The following is a 16,487-nucleotide window of genomic DNA, read 5'->3' on the forward strand; positions in this document are numbered from 1 at the left end:
GGTTTCTTAATTACATTAGGTTTCTTAAGTACATCGGAAATTTTTGTTAGGTCTAATTGGAGATGAATCTATGTATGCCACAACAGCCACAAGGATACTCCTGGCCCAGAAATGAAAATCACAGGAGATTCCAGCATTGGAAGAATGGAGGAGTAAGATGGTGGAATACGTTGAGTTAGCAAAGCTGACGGGGAAGATCCGGAATCAGCGCAACAAACTGGAAAGGACTGGAGCAAATTTATATTATATATCAAAGAATATTGTAAAGATATGAAAACATTTGTAGCTTTGAGTTGAAATGTTTTGTAATGACAATATAAGGAACTGATTTACATTTAATAAAGGGAAATATAAAAATAAGAGAGAAGGTTAAAAAGTGGTTATAGAAATGCTTCCTGGCGTGGATATAAACTGAGACATACTGAGTACCTGCTTCTACAGGGGGACGCTCTGTTGAGAGAGACAAGGAGCTGAAATAGCAAGCAGCAGCAGCACAGTGGCAACAAAGCAGCGGCCATCAAGAAGGAGATCAGCGTATAACAAAGGGGTGAGTGAAAAAGGAAAAGGAGGGGGAGAAACGTGGAGGATTCAGTGGAAAAAGAGAAGGAATAGAAAAGATTTGAAGACCAGGCAGCGGTGGGAAGATAAAGATTAAGATAAAGAAGTGAAAGGGAAGAAGAAGAGATATACAAAGGGAGAGAAAGAAGGAGGAAAAGACTGGAATAGGGAAGAAAGCAGCTGGCGAAAATGGCGCTGGGAGGGGAAGAATGAGTCATTGCCCTCAGAAGGGAAAAAGCCGGAAGAATAGTGGAGGAAACAGTCACTGCAACAAAGAGAGGCTAGAGAAACAAAACAAGAAGGACCACCTCACAAGTAAATTCGAAAATTGCGCCACCTAGTGGCGGAAAATAAAATTACTCCCATAATTTAAAAAACGCTGCTAAGACACAGGCTTGAAGTACAACCATAAAGAAAACTAGCTACACACGAAAGGACATTTGAAATACCAAGTTCAGCTTCTAGAAAATAAGTCCTTATGACGGATGTTAAGTACTGCAAGGGTTTTTTTTTCTTTTTCTCTCTGATCATTGCCAAAGTAATTAAAAATACTTAAATAATTTTTTTACTAAAACTTGGATTTTTTTTTACTTTTTTTCTTTTTTAAAATAAATAAATAAATATTTGAGATGAACTGATAACAACATAGGGTAAAACCACCGGAATCTTAACTGACTCTCAATCCCATCAGATAAAAGGACCAAATTATAGACTATAAACAGAGCATTTTCAAAGTTTAGGATTATATATATATTCTTGGTTTGAAATAAAGATATCTAGATCAGAATCAAAAGGAAGAATGACAAATATGGGTTCTAAAAAATACCAAACTACACTGACATCTGGGTCAGGTCTACAAGTGAGAAGACAATCAACAGCTGAAACAGACCCCAATGCTGACATAAAAGACCTTATAATGGGGATGGAAAAGAGCCTAAATGATAAGTTGGACATACTAACTGGCAACATCCAACAAAATTTAAAGCTAATAATAGACCTAACAACACAAATAAGTGACCTCTCACTTAAAAATAAAGAACTGGATAAATCTGTACAAGAACTTAAGAGTAAATCTACCAAACAAGAGGAAATGACAAAGAAACTGCAAATGGAAAATAAGGACATTAAAAAATCACAAGTCTCAACGAAGGAAGAAATAAACGACCTAAAGAGAGCCCATGAAGAGCTGCTAGATGATATATCATTGATGGAGATGCGTCAGAAGGAGATGGTCCTTCGTTTCCGAGGCGTCCCACAAACTCATGATGAACAAATTCAAGAGAAATTATCACAGGAGATTGCAAACTGGTTGGGAGTAGAGGTAGAAGAGATGCTATTGGATATTGATAAAATTTTCAGGATCAAATCAGAAAGATCGGACACTTATAAAGGGCCAGGAGATTGCTTAATTTTTATCAACTCAAGACTTTTAAAGGACAAAATATTACATCAAAAAGGACAAGTGAAGTTAGTAATAGATGATAGGCCTATCAAAATATTCAAGGAAATTCCAAAAAGAATTCTGAGGAAAAGGCAGAACTATAAGACGGTAACAGAAGCACTCAAGAAGAATTCAATTAGATTCCGGTGGGAATTTCCTGAGGGCATCACCTTCACATATAAGGACAGAAGAAAAACTTTTAGATCAGTAGATGAGCTGGGAAAATTCTGGAGGAAGTACAAAAAAGAATTAACTGGAGAGCCAACATTGGAGCGAGAGGAAACAACGCAGACATCACAAGAAGCATAGAGAGACAAGCGCGTATTAAGGAGGGAGGGGAGAGATTGGAAGAAGCAGATTATCAAAATCCTAAAATTTCTGAGTTTTTTCTCTTTTTTCTTTCTTTCTTTCTTTTTTTTATCTACTCAACGAAACTACTGTAGATAATAAATAAAAATTAATGAATTTAAAACTTATATCTTGGAATGTTAATGGTCCAAATGATAAGAGGAAGAGAAATAAAATAGAACATGTATTAAGGAAAGAACAATGGGATATTATATGCTTGCAGGAGACCCATGTGACTAGAAACCATAGAAGGGTTTTAGAAAATAAGAGATTGGGTCAAGAATTTATATCCTCAGATGTAAAAAAGAAAAGGGGAATTGTGATCTATGTGAACCCTAAACTAGACGCAAAAAAAATCTTTAAGGATGATGAGGGTAGAATACTAGGGGTAAAAATAACAAAAGGTAAAGAGCATTTAATTATAGTAGGAGTTTATGCACCGAATGGTAACAAAACAGAATTTTTCAGAAAAGTAGAAGCTAATTTACTGGAATTTATAGAAGAGGAAATTATATTGATGGGAGACCTAAATGGTGTCACATCAATAGAATTAGATAGGACACAGAGAGAAAGAAAATCTAAAAAAGGCAGACTCCCAGACACCTTCTTTCAGATGGTAGAAAACTTAAATTTGATTGATACATGGAGATATAAAAATCCAGGAGAAAGACAGTATACACATTTCTCGGAAGTTAAAAAATCACCGGGCAGAATTGACAGCATATGGGTATCAAATAACTTAACAACTAAAATTAAAAAAGCAGAAATACAGACCAAAATTATTACAGATCATAACCCAGTCACATTAGAATTAAAGGAACACAAGAAAACTAATAAAAGATGGAGACTTAATGAAAGATTATTAAATGACGAAAAGATTGTAAAAAAAGCGCAAGAACTATTGAAAGAATTTTTTGAATTAAATAAAGAACAGGATACAGACCTCAGGATAATATGGGATGCAAGTAAAGCTTTCATAAGAGGCTTTTACATACAACAAAGCGCAATAAGGAAAAGAAACAGAGAGCAAAAACTGGAACAAATAAGGAAGGAAATAGGAATAAATGAAAAATTATTAGCAAAACAACCAAAAAATGAATTAATAAACCAAAAACTAAAAATATTACAAACTCAGGCTTCAGCAATATTAAATAGTGAAATTGAGGATAACATTAAATGGATGAAACAAAGGTCGTTCGAATTTGCAAATAAACCCGGAAAGATGCTAGCCTGGCAACTGAAAAAGAAACAAAAGGAAAAACTGATTGATAAAATAGTGGAAGAGGGGAGAACTTTAGACAACCCTGAGGAAATTAAAAAGTGTTTTACAAAATATTATAATAAGTTATATAAAGCAGGAAATGAGACAGAGGTTGAAATAAAAGAGTATTTATGTGGAAAGGATATACCTAAAATTAAGAAAGAAAAGATTCAAGAGCTAAACTCCCCAATAACCACGACAGAGCTTCATCAAGCGATAATTAAGATGAAACTGGGAAAATCCCCAGGCCCAGATGGTCTTACCGCAATACATTACAAAAAATTAGAGGAACCATTATTATCACCTATGAAGACACTCTTAAATAGAATATTAGAAGACGGGAAGATTCCCAACACCTGGAAACAGGCGCACATAGTAGTAATCCCAAAACAAGGACGAAATAAAGAGTTTATAACCAATTATAGACTAATATCATTACTAAACAATGATTACAAGATCTATGCACAAATATTGGCAACAAGATTAAAGACAGTTTTGCAGGATTGTATAAATAAAGAGCAGGCAGGGTTCTTGCTGGGCAGGAAAATGAGCGACAATATAAGAACAGTGATCGATATGATCGAGTATTTAGACATGAAATCAAGTAAGAAGGTAGCCTTTGTTTTTGTGGACGCGGAAAAGGCGTTTGACAAAGTATCATGGAAATTTCTAAAAATATTATTAGACCAGATGGACATGGGAGACCAAATCACAAGAGGGTTAAAAGCAATTTATGAACAACAAGAAGCAAATATAATAATAAATAACGACACAACTGATTATTTTAAAATACAGAAGGGCACCAGGCAAGGGTGCCCACTTTCACCTTTGTTGTTCATTTTGGTTTTGGAAATATTAAATCAAGAAATCAGATTGGACCAAGAAATAAATGGAATATCCCTAGGAGAGAAAATATACAAAATAAGGGCATTTGCAGATGATTTAGTTTTAATGGTGGAAAATCCAAAGGAAAGTATAGCAAAGGCTCTAGAAAAAATGGAAAACTTTGGATGGGTATCAGGTTTTGCTTTGAATAAAGAAAAAACGAAACTAATGGTAAAGAATATGGGAGATCAAGAGAAAAAGGAACTGGTAGAAAAATTTGGATTACAAATTGTAAAAAAAGTGAAATATTTAGGTATATAAATAACAATGAAAAATATAAATTTGTTTGAAGATAATTATAAAAAAATTTGGGAAGAAACAAAAAGAGAAATGGAAACTTGGACAAGACTGAAATTAACACTCTGAGGTAGAATTTCGGGTATTAAAATGAATATCTTACCAAAACTTCTGTTCCTTTTTCAAATGATTCCCATAATAGGTAAAGATGATTGTTTTAAAAAATGGAAAATGGACCTAACAAAGTTTATATGGCAAGGCAAAAAGCCACGGATCAAACATAAATTATTAACTGACATAAAAGAGCGGGGAGGTTTTGGACTCCCAGACCTGAGACTATATTACGATGCAGCATGCTTTACTTGGATCAAGGATTGGATCAAATTGGATAACAGCAACATTCTGGATTTGGAGGGATGGAACAACAGATATGGTTGGCATGCCTATCTAATTTATAACAAAGTGGCAGTCCATAAAGATTTTCTAAGCCACGTAATTAGAAATGCATTATACAAGGTCTGGGTGAGACATAGAAGGTTGTTAGAACCAAAAACCCCATGGTGGGTCTCACCGCTAGAAGTAATATCAGTTAAAAAGAAAAATACTATAGGAAGAATGGCAACTTACCAGCAGCTCCTAAAGGAAGAACAGGGCCAATTAAAATTAAGACCATACGATGAGGTGACCCAATACTGTACCACATGGTTCCAGTATCATCAAATTGCACAAATATTCAACCAGGATAAAGTAATAGGATTTGAAAAAGAAGAATCAAAATTACAAAAAGTATTATTACAAAACCCCAAAAAATGTATATCCAGAATGTATAATTTATTATTAGAATGGGAATTAAAGGATGAAGAAGTAAAAGAAGTTGTGATCAAATGGGCATGTGATATAGGATATGTAATTCGGCTGGACCAATGGGAGAAATTATGGAAATATGACATCAAATTCACGGCATGTTATACAATAAGAGAAAATTTTATGAAAATGGTGTACCAATGGTACTTAACTCCAGTTAAATTGGCTAAAATTTACAAATTAAAATCGAATACCTGTTGGAGATGTAAAAAAGAAATAGGAACAATGTTCCACATGTGGTGGGAATGCCGACCTATTAAACAATTCTGGAATGAAATCTATGAAGAACTCAAAAAGATATTTAAAATATCTTTTAGTAAAAAACCGGAGGCACTCCTTTTAGGTTTAATTACAAATGATATCCCCGAAAATCAAAGGAAAGTATTCCTTTATGCAACAACAGCTGCCAGGATGCTTATAGCTAAAAACTGGAAAGGCAGAAAAATTCCATCAGTAAAAGATTGGCAAATTAAATTTTGTGAATACATAAATCTGGCAAGACTCACAGCTTACATAAGGGGACAATCGGACCAGAAATTATTGAAAGAATGGGGTTGTGCTAAAGAGTATATGAAAAAACATTGTTCTGGAGTTAGTATATTGGTATGTAATGAATGATGCTTTACAGGGTTAAAGAACAAGAAAAATGACGTAAAAAAGCACAAAGATGGAAGTAATCTAATTAGACACAACAATACAGTAAGAGTAAATTTTTTGGAGGTCTTAGAACAAAGGAAGGAAGTCAATTTGTGTTTATGTATGTAATGATATGGTTTTGCTCTGTAGATGTGTGTTTTTTCATTTTTGTCTAGTTTAGTCTTGTTTTCTTTGCCCCCCTTATTTTTCTTTTTTTGTCTTTTTTGTTTTTTTTCTTTCTTTTTCTTTTTCTTTATAGGTGCCGGGCATTTTTGTCTGTTTAGTACTACTTTGGATTCAATGTTTGTAATTTTTGTTATGATTCTGCATTGAAAATAAAAATTCAAAAAAAAAAAAGAAAAAAAAGAAATGCTAAGAATAAAGTAATTACGTACTGATAGAGCAATGTTTGAGCATATGGATTAATGTATGGATATTGTGATTACAAAACACTGAAAATGTAATAAAAATATTTTAAAAAAGAAAAGAAGTGAAGCATAATCTGCATCAGTAAAATTCTTCAATTTAATCATAGAACTGTAGAGTTGGAAGGGATCTCAAGATTGATCTAGTCCAACCACTGTAACTCCCCCCATGGGACTTGACCATGAGATTGAGAGTTTCATGCTCTACTGACTGAGCTATAGAAAACCCACATCAGCAATGAAAGCCACAGTTGGATAGACCTAACAGCGGACTAGTCACATTTATGGAAGAGGCTATCAGTGGCAATTAGTTTGATGGATATACCATTTCCAGTTGCTGGGGGAGAACAGGGGGTGTGGGCGACTGCCCTCCTGTTATGATAGTCCTGTACCAATGGACATCTGATCAGCCACTCCAAGAAGGATGCTGCTACACTGCAGGGTTCTTCTTGTCTTCTGAAAATGGAGGGTGGGATTTGAAGCAGGGATAAACAACTGCGTAGCTGGATTCAGTTCAAGACAATGTGGCTAAGTCTAGTCATCACTAAACAAATCAGCTGGCTCAAAGTATCCTCTGCCTTTCACAACAATCTAACACAATTAGAACAAGGAGGGGCAAAGTTCAGTAAAATGATTTAATCAGCTCTCAGTAATAATCTTAGAGTCACTGTATTCTATTAAGTGCCTACCAGTATGTCCCTGGCACCTTTCAACAGCCCTGAGCGATGTCTAGCTTTGCCAGCTGAGCAGTCACCTGAGCAGTACCTTGAGGCTTTGATTGCACTTTGATTAGTAGCCTGGAAGAAGAGAAAAAGTATATTGTTCCTTCCAACTCAGTAAGCGAAGGCAAAAACAGAGGAATTGGATCAGAATTATTTTTTCTATTTTTAATGATGAGCATAGTCACATGGCCTAAATTGACTTTGCAGCCTTCTTGGAACAAGTTGCTCATTTGGAGCTGTTTGTGGTCCTGCAGTAACATTACCTTACAGTGGTACCTCTGGTTAAGAACTTAATTCATCCTGGAGGTCCATTCTTAAGCTGAAACCTTTCTTATTCTGAGGCGTGCTTTCACTAATGGGGCCTCCTGCTGCGCGCGATTTCCATTCGCATCCTGGGGCAAAGTTTGCAACCGGGAGCAGCTACTTCCTGGTTAGCGGAGTTCGTAACCCGAATCATTCGTAGCCAGAAGTTTTCATATCCAGAGGTATCACTCTGCTTTCTACCTCAGCCTTACTTGCCTGCCCCTGAAGTGATTGCTTTGCTGCCACTGAGTCACCCTCCTTTTTTCTGTGTGGATCAGTTTTACTGGTTGAAACCTCCATTGCAGCCATGTGTGCTGCAATATGAAGTCAACATTTTAACCACAGCTCATCCCATACTTCCCAGCCTTGCTAGGATGGATCTAGTATCCAGGCTTTTCTCTTCTTTAGAAGAGGAATCCTTAGATGGAGACTGTATTGAGGGGGTTTCTTGTAGGTGGCTTCCAGACTTTGCCATTGCCTTTTTTTGTTCTCAGCTCCATCATTGGGTGCCGTCAGAATTTAAATTTTATATTACGGTATTTTTCACTCCATAGGGCGCACCTGACCATAGGGCCCACCTAGTTTTTGTTGGTTTCAATTTCCTCACTGAGCAGCAACTGCAGTCACAAGACATTGTTTTGCATTCCACAGTCAGAGTTACTGTTGGATTCCCACGGGAATGGGAGACTGGATGTGACATTCACTGGTTTCCTGATTTTCACTGTCCTCTCGGTTTCATTGTTAGAGAGACGGTTGCTTCTCTGCTCTCACAGAGGCAAGATGCATGTTTGTATTCTCTCAGCATAGAGTGGAAATAAAGTTAAAAATGTGGCACATACTGCTTATCCTTCTGCTGTGTGGACTACTCTGCTTGGGCTCAAGACGAGCCTTATCAGCTTCATATGGGCCGAAGCTGGTCAAAATCTCACAGTTTTCAGAGGGGGAAATCAAGGGAAAAAATATGATTCCCCCCCCCCCAGCTCTGCGAGCAGCGCACAGGCTACCGGCAGCCTGTGCCCTTCTCCCAGACCTTCTTCCTTCTTTTGCGGGAGGTGGGGGCATTCCCCCATCTCCTGCAAAAGTCCACAGGAGCCACGCACCCTTTAAGGAGCTCATGGCTCCTGTCGGCTTTTCTACGAGGAGGGAGAAGGGACTGATGCAGCCAGTCAGTCCCTTGTCCCTCCTCGGGGAAAAGGCCTCAAGAGTGGCCCTGCAAAAGCCATGTGCTCTTTAAAGGGGCTGCGCAGCTTCTGCTGGCTTTTCTGGGAGGTTGGGGAATTCCCCCACCTCTCGCAAAACCGGAAGAAGCCTCACGCTCTTTAAAGGGGCTGCACGGCTTCTGCTGGCTTTTCGCAAAACCGGCAGAAGCCGCACGCTCTTTCAAGGGTGCGTGGCTACTGTGGGCTTTTCTACGAGGTGGGAGAAGGGACTGATGCGGCCAGCCAGTCCCTTCTCCCTCTTGGGGAAAAGCCCCCAAGAGCGCACCGAGCTTGTGTGCGGTTCTTGGGGGCTTTCCCCGGCTGCCTCCCCCCCTGCATTCACTCCATAGGATGCACACACATTTCCCCTTGCTTTTTAGGAGGGGAAAAGTGCGTCCTATAGAATGAAAAATATGGTAACTGTACAAGAAGAAAAAATTTGAAAAGTGCCTGTTGACAACTAATGAGATTGTGGTGAAATAATTCAGACAATTTCAACAGTGAGCTTTGAATTTCATCATTTTCTCAATGTCTTTATGCCAAAGTGTTGCCTGCAGCACAAACACGTAGCCTATAAATCCCTCCAAGTAAGACTCTATGTGCATCAGTTCTCTTTCTAGAATGATGAAGGCACTCCTGAGCACATGCCTCCTCTTGGCCCTGCTTTCTCCAGGTAAGTAGGAACCAGTAGGATGGGGAACGTTTACAGTAATAATATTTAGAAGACAGAGGAATCCGGAGAGCTGAATTTAAGAGAGCTATTGTGTTGTAGTCATTAGAGGGTCAGAAAAAGATCCAGGAGACCAGGGTTCAAATCCCCACTCAGCCACAAAGCTCACTGGGAACTCCTGGACCAGTCACTATACCTCAGGTTAACTTACCTCACAGGGTTCTTGTGAGGATAAAATGGGGAGCGGAGAACCATGTACACAGCCTTGAGCTGCTTGGAGGCAAGTGCAGAAAACAAATACATCAAAAAAATTAGAAGCCAAGAGCAACTAAAATGGATAGAATTTTAAAATGATATTTGAAATATGCTAGTAACTGAAGGTACTATGAGTAGCCACTGGTGGCCTAATTCTGCATCATTTGCCTAAACATTTTGTGAGGCCATTCAAGTTGGTAGCTTTGTCAGTCTTACGAGAGAGGGATCAAAATGTTTTTATTTCCACTTTGTCCATGTCATGCAGAACAGTATGTGCTTCCAGGAAGTCCCCTCTTTCTCCCCTCTTAACTGTTCTAACCCCCTCCAAAAAAAACACACATCATCAACATTTTTCATAGGTGAGTTGCCCTAGCATAGCTAGTAGAACCCTTAAAGATCAACTCTCTTAACCTAGATCTAACCCTGTTCATTTAACTCTGCTTAAAACTGGTTGAAATGCAAAATCTGCTCCCCAACAGGTCTAGTAAGTGATGGGACAGAGTTTTCCTGCAGAGGGTACCCAGTTTCCACAATGCTTTTTTTCCATGCCTAAATGATGGGATAAGCCTTCCTCCTGCTCATCTGGCCATTGCTCCTTTATCTAAGCTCATGTCTAAGATTGTAATTGAATTGAAGTGATAGAGTAGATGGGAGGAAAAATGGGCCATTGGACGGGGGGAGGGGTGGGTTACCTCTTGGAAATAATTAAACCAGTGTTCTGGCCAATGGTTTTTACTCATTTCATTTTATTGAAAGATCTTGTTAACTTCAACCCCATTTCATTTAAAAGATTGAATTCTCTCTCACCTCCTTCTCTGTGTCAAATGAAGGAAACCACAAAACCAAATAATAATAATGTTAATGACAATGACAATCCATGAACTAATCTTTTGCTCCTGTCCCCAGCATTGCCTCTGAAGTGCAGAGAGGCGTTTAACATGACTGGACTGACATATGATCACTACTTAAGAACATATTGTAAATTTGGTCAAGATTCCTGTGCTGCCAGTGTTCTGCGTACAAATCTAGGTAAGATTTATCTGGTTTTTTGTCCTTTTTTTTGGAATTACTAAATTAGTTGTAAGGAAGCTGTGGCACATAAGCTGTAGATGAATGAGAACTCCCATCTGCCTCATCTATCCTGGCCACCAGTCAGAGATGATGGGAGATGTAGTCCAGCAGCATCTGGAGGATCACAGCTTCCCAATCCTGCAGTAAGGAATCACTAACATTTGAAAATGGGGAATTTAATATCACCTGATCACAAGCATCAGATTTCCATCTTGATGTGCATATTCACCCACCCCTTCTTCCCTAGAGTGTGCGGTTGCCATTTTGTGGTTCACCTCAAATGCCAAAATACCTTGGGACTATTCTGGGTGGGATGGTGGTGCTCATTTGACCATCTGTTCCTACATCATTGCTACATACTTGGAGGGAGAGGGGAAATGGGACAGTGAGGTTGGTGCAGTTGAAGTGCCCTGCCAAGTCTTCTTCCTTGGCGATCACTTGTAGCTGAGTAAGTTTGTCTTCCATAAACACGGTTTTAACAATGAGTCCGTAAGTGACTGTGGAGGCCAATTCTGAATCCACATGTCCTTCCACAGTGGGGGCATTGGTTTCCAGACAGGAGTTGATCAAGGTGTGGATTTGCCAAGCGTGCCTTCCTGCTAGCATGTTTCTCCCTTGCGTCCTGAGTCCCTTGCGTCCTTTGAAGTCTCTTCAAAGCCTATGACACCTTTGTTAAAGGCTGTTCTCCAACTGGAGTGCTCGCAGGCCAGTGTTTCCCAGTTGTCAGTGTTGATGCTACATTTTTTTTTATTTACCTTGAGACAGTCTTTAAACCTCTGCCAAGTATCTTGGGTTGGGCAACAGGAGTTCAGGGAAGTATTTTCCCACCCTGTAAATGGTAATGATCGACTAGCAGAGAAAATGCAGTGCATGGCACATGTATTGTCAGAAGTATAGAAGAAGCCATGATACTTCATGCTGCAGATTGGACCTGAAATGAAGTTCTACATTCATTCCAAATTTAATGCCTTTTACTGAGCGCCGCAACCCCAGAGTCGGTCACGACTGGACCTAATGGTCAGGGGTCCCTTTACCTTTACCTTTTATGATTGTAATAAAGCTCTGAAAGCTTTGGTTGTATTTTACAAACTACGGTTGCAATCAAAATTATTCACGCCCCATTGCAAATTGGGTTTATTATCAAATTTTACAGACTTCTAGCTGTTTGCATTGAGAAAATCAAAGGCCATTGAAGTAGCTCTGCAAAATTGCTGCTTCAAGTATTTCCCCCAAATTCAGCTGAAAATGCAGCTTATACTGCCAAGAACAAGAACATTATTTATTTCGGTTGAAAGACCCACAAAATCATTTTCAAAAGCAAAATAAAAAAGAAATACAGGGAAGATTAAAAGGTGGTCACATTGTTTTATCCACAGTATGTAGGTTTCTATTTCTTATTACTTCTGAGAGGAACTTAGCCAAGGCCAGGGTAGTATCATCTGAGTTATATTGGTTTCTCTACTCTCACTATTATTCAACCCATCCTTGGCAAGCATCTTTTAAATGCCTGCAGAAAAATTGTGTATTCCACCAGGCTCATACAAGCCATTCAGAATACATCTTTCCATTGGTTAATTGATATCTGTTTCTTTTCTTTTTACAAAGTTTTTATTGTATGCTTATGTATTATGAGTGGAATCATTTTGATATTTTTCTTTCAATGATATATAGGTGTGTGTACGTATATATAAATTAATAAAGCCCATCACCTTAGATTGCAGAATTTAATAATATTTTGCATGTTGTTTGTTTGAAAAGTTCTCATTCAGACATTACAGAAAATTGGTACCATTACAATGAACGTGTTTTAGGAGCAATAAACCTCCATATCTAAATATTTCTTTCAAATTCTTTTCATAGTGAAATTCCAAGAGCAACTTTTGAATAGATGTTCGCTATCCATAAGCTGTTCCCCAGGCCATTACAGCTTCACTGCAGGGGATGGTAAATTCTTTCAGATGAAGAAGCACTGCTGCAAGACTGAACTGTGTAACAATGCACTTCTCAGCCGTACGTTTCTGCATCAATTTAGAATCATTAACATGTTAGGGTTTTGCACTGAATTTGGCCATGGCCTGGATCCTTAGTCAATCAGCAGTACTTAGAGAATCTGTGCCTCATTCAAATGGGGTGAGACAGCCCCAGGTGGCTACCGGTTGCGTTGAGCAGCTCAGGACTATTTAGGGGCTCTCAAGGGATGGAGAGTCAGGCAGGATGGGGAGGCAGTCATGAGGAGAAACTGTGAAAAAGAGGGACCTAGCTAGAGACACGGGTGGTGCTGTGGGTGGTGCTAGCTAGAGACACTGGGTTAAGCCACAGAGCCTAGGTTTTGCCAATCAGAAGTTCGGCAGTTCAAATCCCGGCAATGGGGTGAGCTCCCGTTGCTCGGTCCCTGCTCCTGTCAATCTACATCTGCATCTGCCAGAGAAGGGATGGGTTGCCTTTCCAACCAGGACTCTCCTTCTTGCCCCTCTAAGCAGCAGCATGCAGAATCAGATCATCCTTCTGATACGTGGGAGGATCTGATCCTGCACAGTCCAGTGTCCCTTGTCCCAGCCATGTTTTTACTGTATGTTAAGATATGGTTACACATCGCCCCTATAGCAAAGTGATGTGAGATTCCATGGGTAGCAGGCATGCTGTAACCCAGTCTCTGTTCTTTCCTGTGGGACCATAATGCACTCTGGTGTCTTTATGATATCTGGTTATGCATAAATATATACAACCTGAGGCCTACAATGAAGACATCCACCAGAATATGTCCTGCCCCTCTCATAGGCACAGCAGCATCCTTGCCTTGGCAGTTTGTCTTTTCCTGGGAATGGTCATATTTCTCATATTCTAATAAAACCTAATCCTGGTTTTATTATTACACAGGGAACAGCTTCCATTCCTTTGTTGTGCTGTTGTGCTAATCTGCTATTTTAATGACCCACTTCCCCAAAACGGTTACCTCAGAAGTACTTCTGACATGAGTCATGTTGATTTTCTAGGATTTAGAAGTGTCTAAGGAAGTGTCAGTTATGTCAGTTTAGGAACTTTGCCTACATTAAGTAACCAAGTGGATAAGTAAAATAATAAAAATAAAAATCGGGGATAAGAATACAATCTTCAAGATGCCTTTATAACATTCCCTATGCATAGTTAGCCATGAATGATATTTCATGCAATATAAATGGATACCTAGGTGCATGAACAGCTCATAAACAGGTTATGGTCCCTTTAAGTTAACATTCAATTTGATGGTCCAAATTAGATGGTTACAACCCACCTATCTTATCCAGGTGTCCTCCTAAATGACCCTTGAACTGTTTCTGGTCAATCTTTTAATTGACAAAACAAGCACTGACTAAGCTGGCAGTTATTCTTAATTATTATTATTTATTGAATTTATATACTGCCGTGTACCTGCAGGTCGCAGGGAATGTACAGAAAGGGACAGTTAGTTCATTGCTGAAGTGCAAAAGACAGCCAGAAACTCTGTACAAAGATAAGGGACTAAAAGCATACGTTTTCATACAGCCTACACCATAATAAATGGCAGGGAAAACTTCTGAGAGATTCAGAAGGGAAGAAAGTTCACACTCCCCCACCCCTTCTTTATGTAAAGGTCATTCATCTCAGAGAACAATGGTGACTTTGCCCCATGCTCAGTCCTGAACCCAGATTGTGTCTAGATTATATTTTATCCAAGAGTACTTGCAACTGCCCCACCAAAACTGGAAGGCCCTAGGGTGGATTCCATTAATACAACACAGAGATACAAAAACAGACGAAGACATTAACATGCTCACTATATTTTGATTTTGGCAGTTCCTGATCGCAACATGCTGGCTGAAAATGGTTTGCAGTGCCCATCCTGCTTCTCCAAAGGGGAGGAAATGTGTAAAAGTGAGAAGACCATCAACTGCCTAGAGAATGAGACCCAGTGCATTCAATCCAAAGTAGCTCTCATTACCGGTAACATTGCTACTCAGACAAGGAAAAAAGGCCTAGTAATTCTTGGTCATGCAGACTCTCTCCTTGTCTCCTTCTCTCCCTTCCTTCTTTTCCCTTGCATGTTGCTGGAACAATGAGAGGGATCATATCTCTCACTGACCCAATTCTGCACCCTTCCGTATTCTTTTGCCTGCCTGGTCTGTGTCCTTTAACTCTCATAATGCCACTTGCTTGTCCGGAAGGAAGATTCAGAGTGAGATGTGTATATAAAATACCCTTCTGAACAAAAGTAAAAAAAGTGCATTGATTGCTTCACCCCAGTTGAATCCAGATCTCTCCACCACTGGGATGCAGTCCAGGACAAAATGTGTCCATCTTGCTCAAAACAAATATTTATTATGTAAAAGGAATGTATTACATTTCCTTAAATTCTGTGACAATGAGCAGTATCTGGTTAACTCAGACCATTAGTGCAAGGATTTACAGTTGTGCAAGAGAATTTCCTCTCTCTTCTGCATGTATGTGCTCTGAATCCTCCCAAAATCTGCCCCACAGAATTGGGAAAAACCTCAGAATTCATTTAGGGGATACACAAAAGGAGGAAGAGAGAGGGGATATGTTCCTTTCTACAACCATACATTATTTTGTTGATGTCATGATTTAGCTACATCCGTAAAGATTCTTTAACCCCAAGTGTTTGTAACCCGAGGTACCAGTATAAATCAATTTTTAATGTGTCTAGATCCAGTTTTAGAAAGATACTTCCCTATCAGCAAATTTTTCAGGAATAATGCTACATTGGGAGGGAATTTGAAATTAATGGGGGAGGGGCATATGGCTGATTTGCCTCAGGAGAACAGAGGCAATTTCCAGGCCATTTGTGATGCTTCTGCCCTACATTCTTTCTTCTCTCATTTCTGCTGCCCTTTACAGCCTTGAATTTGCTAGTTTCTCTTTTAAGGGTTGAGTAACAATTCTGAGGTGAGTACCTGATTGGCTCTTGGGATTCGCCTTTTTCACCTGCTTTATTTTTGACGTGTTTAACATGAAAATACCGTATTTTTTGTCCCATAGGACGCTCCGTCCCATAGGATGCACCTAGTTTTTTTGGGGGGAAATAAAGGGGGGGAAATTCCTTTATTCCCCCCCCCCCCCAAGCAGGTCGGGGAAACCGAACCAGGTCAGGGAACAGCGGGATGGCGGCGCTGCTTCACGGCGCCCCGTGAAGACAGATGTCTGTCCAGCGCATGGGGCGCTCTGCTTCACGGCGCCCCGCCCGCCGTGCGGCAGGCTGCTATCCACAGCGTGGGGAGCCCTGCGGAGAACAGCGAATGTGTTCCCGAAGTGCCGGGCCCTCTGCTTTCAGGGCGCCCGACGCTCCGGAAAGCAGGCTGCTATCCACAGCCTAGACATCCCTGTGGGACCTCCCGCAGGGCTGCCTAGGCTGCGGATGTCTTCCTGAAGCCTGGAGAGCAAGAGGGGTGGGTGTGCATGACCCCTCTTGCTCTCCAAGCTTCAGCGAAAGCCTGTATTCGCCCCAAAGGACGCACCCAGATTTCCCCTTCATTTCTGGATAGGGAAAAGTGCCTCCTATAGGGCGAAAAATACGGTAGATATGGTAAAATAAAAGGAAGATTCTCTGGATACTTAGATCACAGTGGGGAAATGAGGGA

At 39.8% G+C, this 16,487-nt stretch overlaps 1 protein-coding gene across 1 annotated transcript in view; it reads left to right on the forward strand.

Moving 5' to 3' along the window:
* Nucleotides 1–15,864, forward strand: part of LOC310851617 (phospholipase A2 inhibitor and Ly6/PLAUR domain-containing protein-like) — a 309,684-nt gene extending 293,820 nt beyond the window's left edge. Inside the window, exons 1-4 of the transcript XR_014567784.1 lie at nt 9,442–9,552; nt 10,711–10,833; nt 12,736–12,885; nt 14,689–15,864. The gene's annotated coding sequence lies outside the window, so the exon portion shown is untranslated. Of the gene's footprint in view, nt 9,553–10,710; nt 10,834–12,735; nt 12,886–14,688 lie in introns of the transcript that reaches the window.
* Nucleotides 15,865–16,487: the final 623 nt, after the last annotated feature.

This window comes from Podarcis gaigeae (genome assembly GCF_964106915.1).
Source record: "Podarcis gaigeae genome assembly, chromosome: 8".
Taxonomy (NCBI): domain Eukaryota; kingdom Metazoa; phylum Chordata; class Lepidosauria; order Squamata; family Lacertidae; genus Podarcis; species Podarcis gaigeae.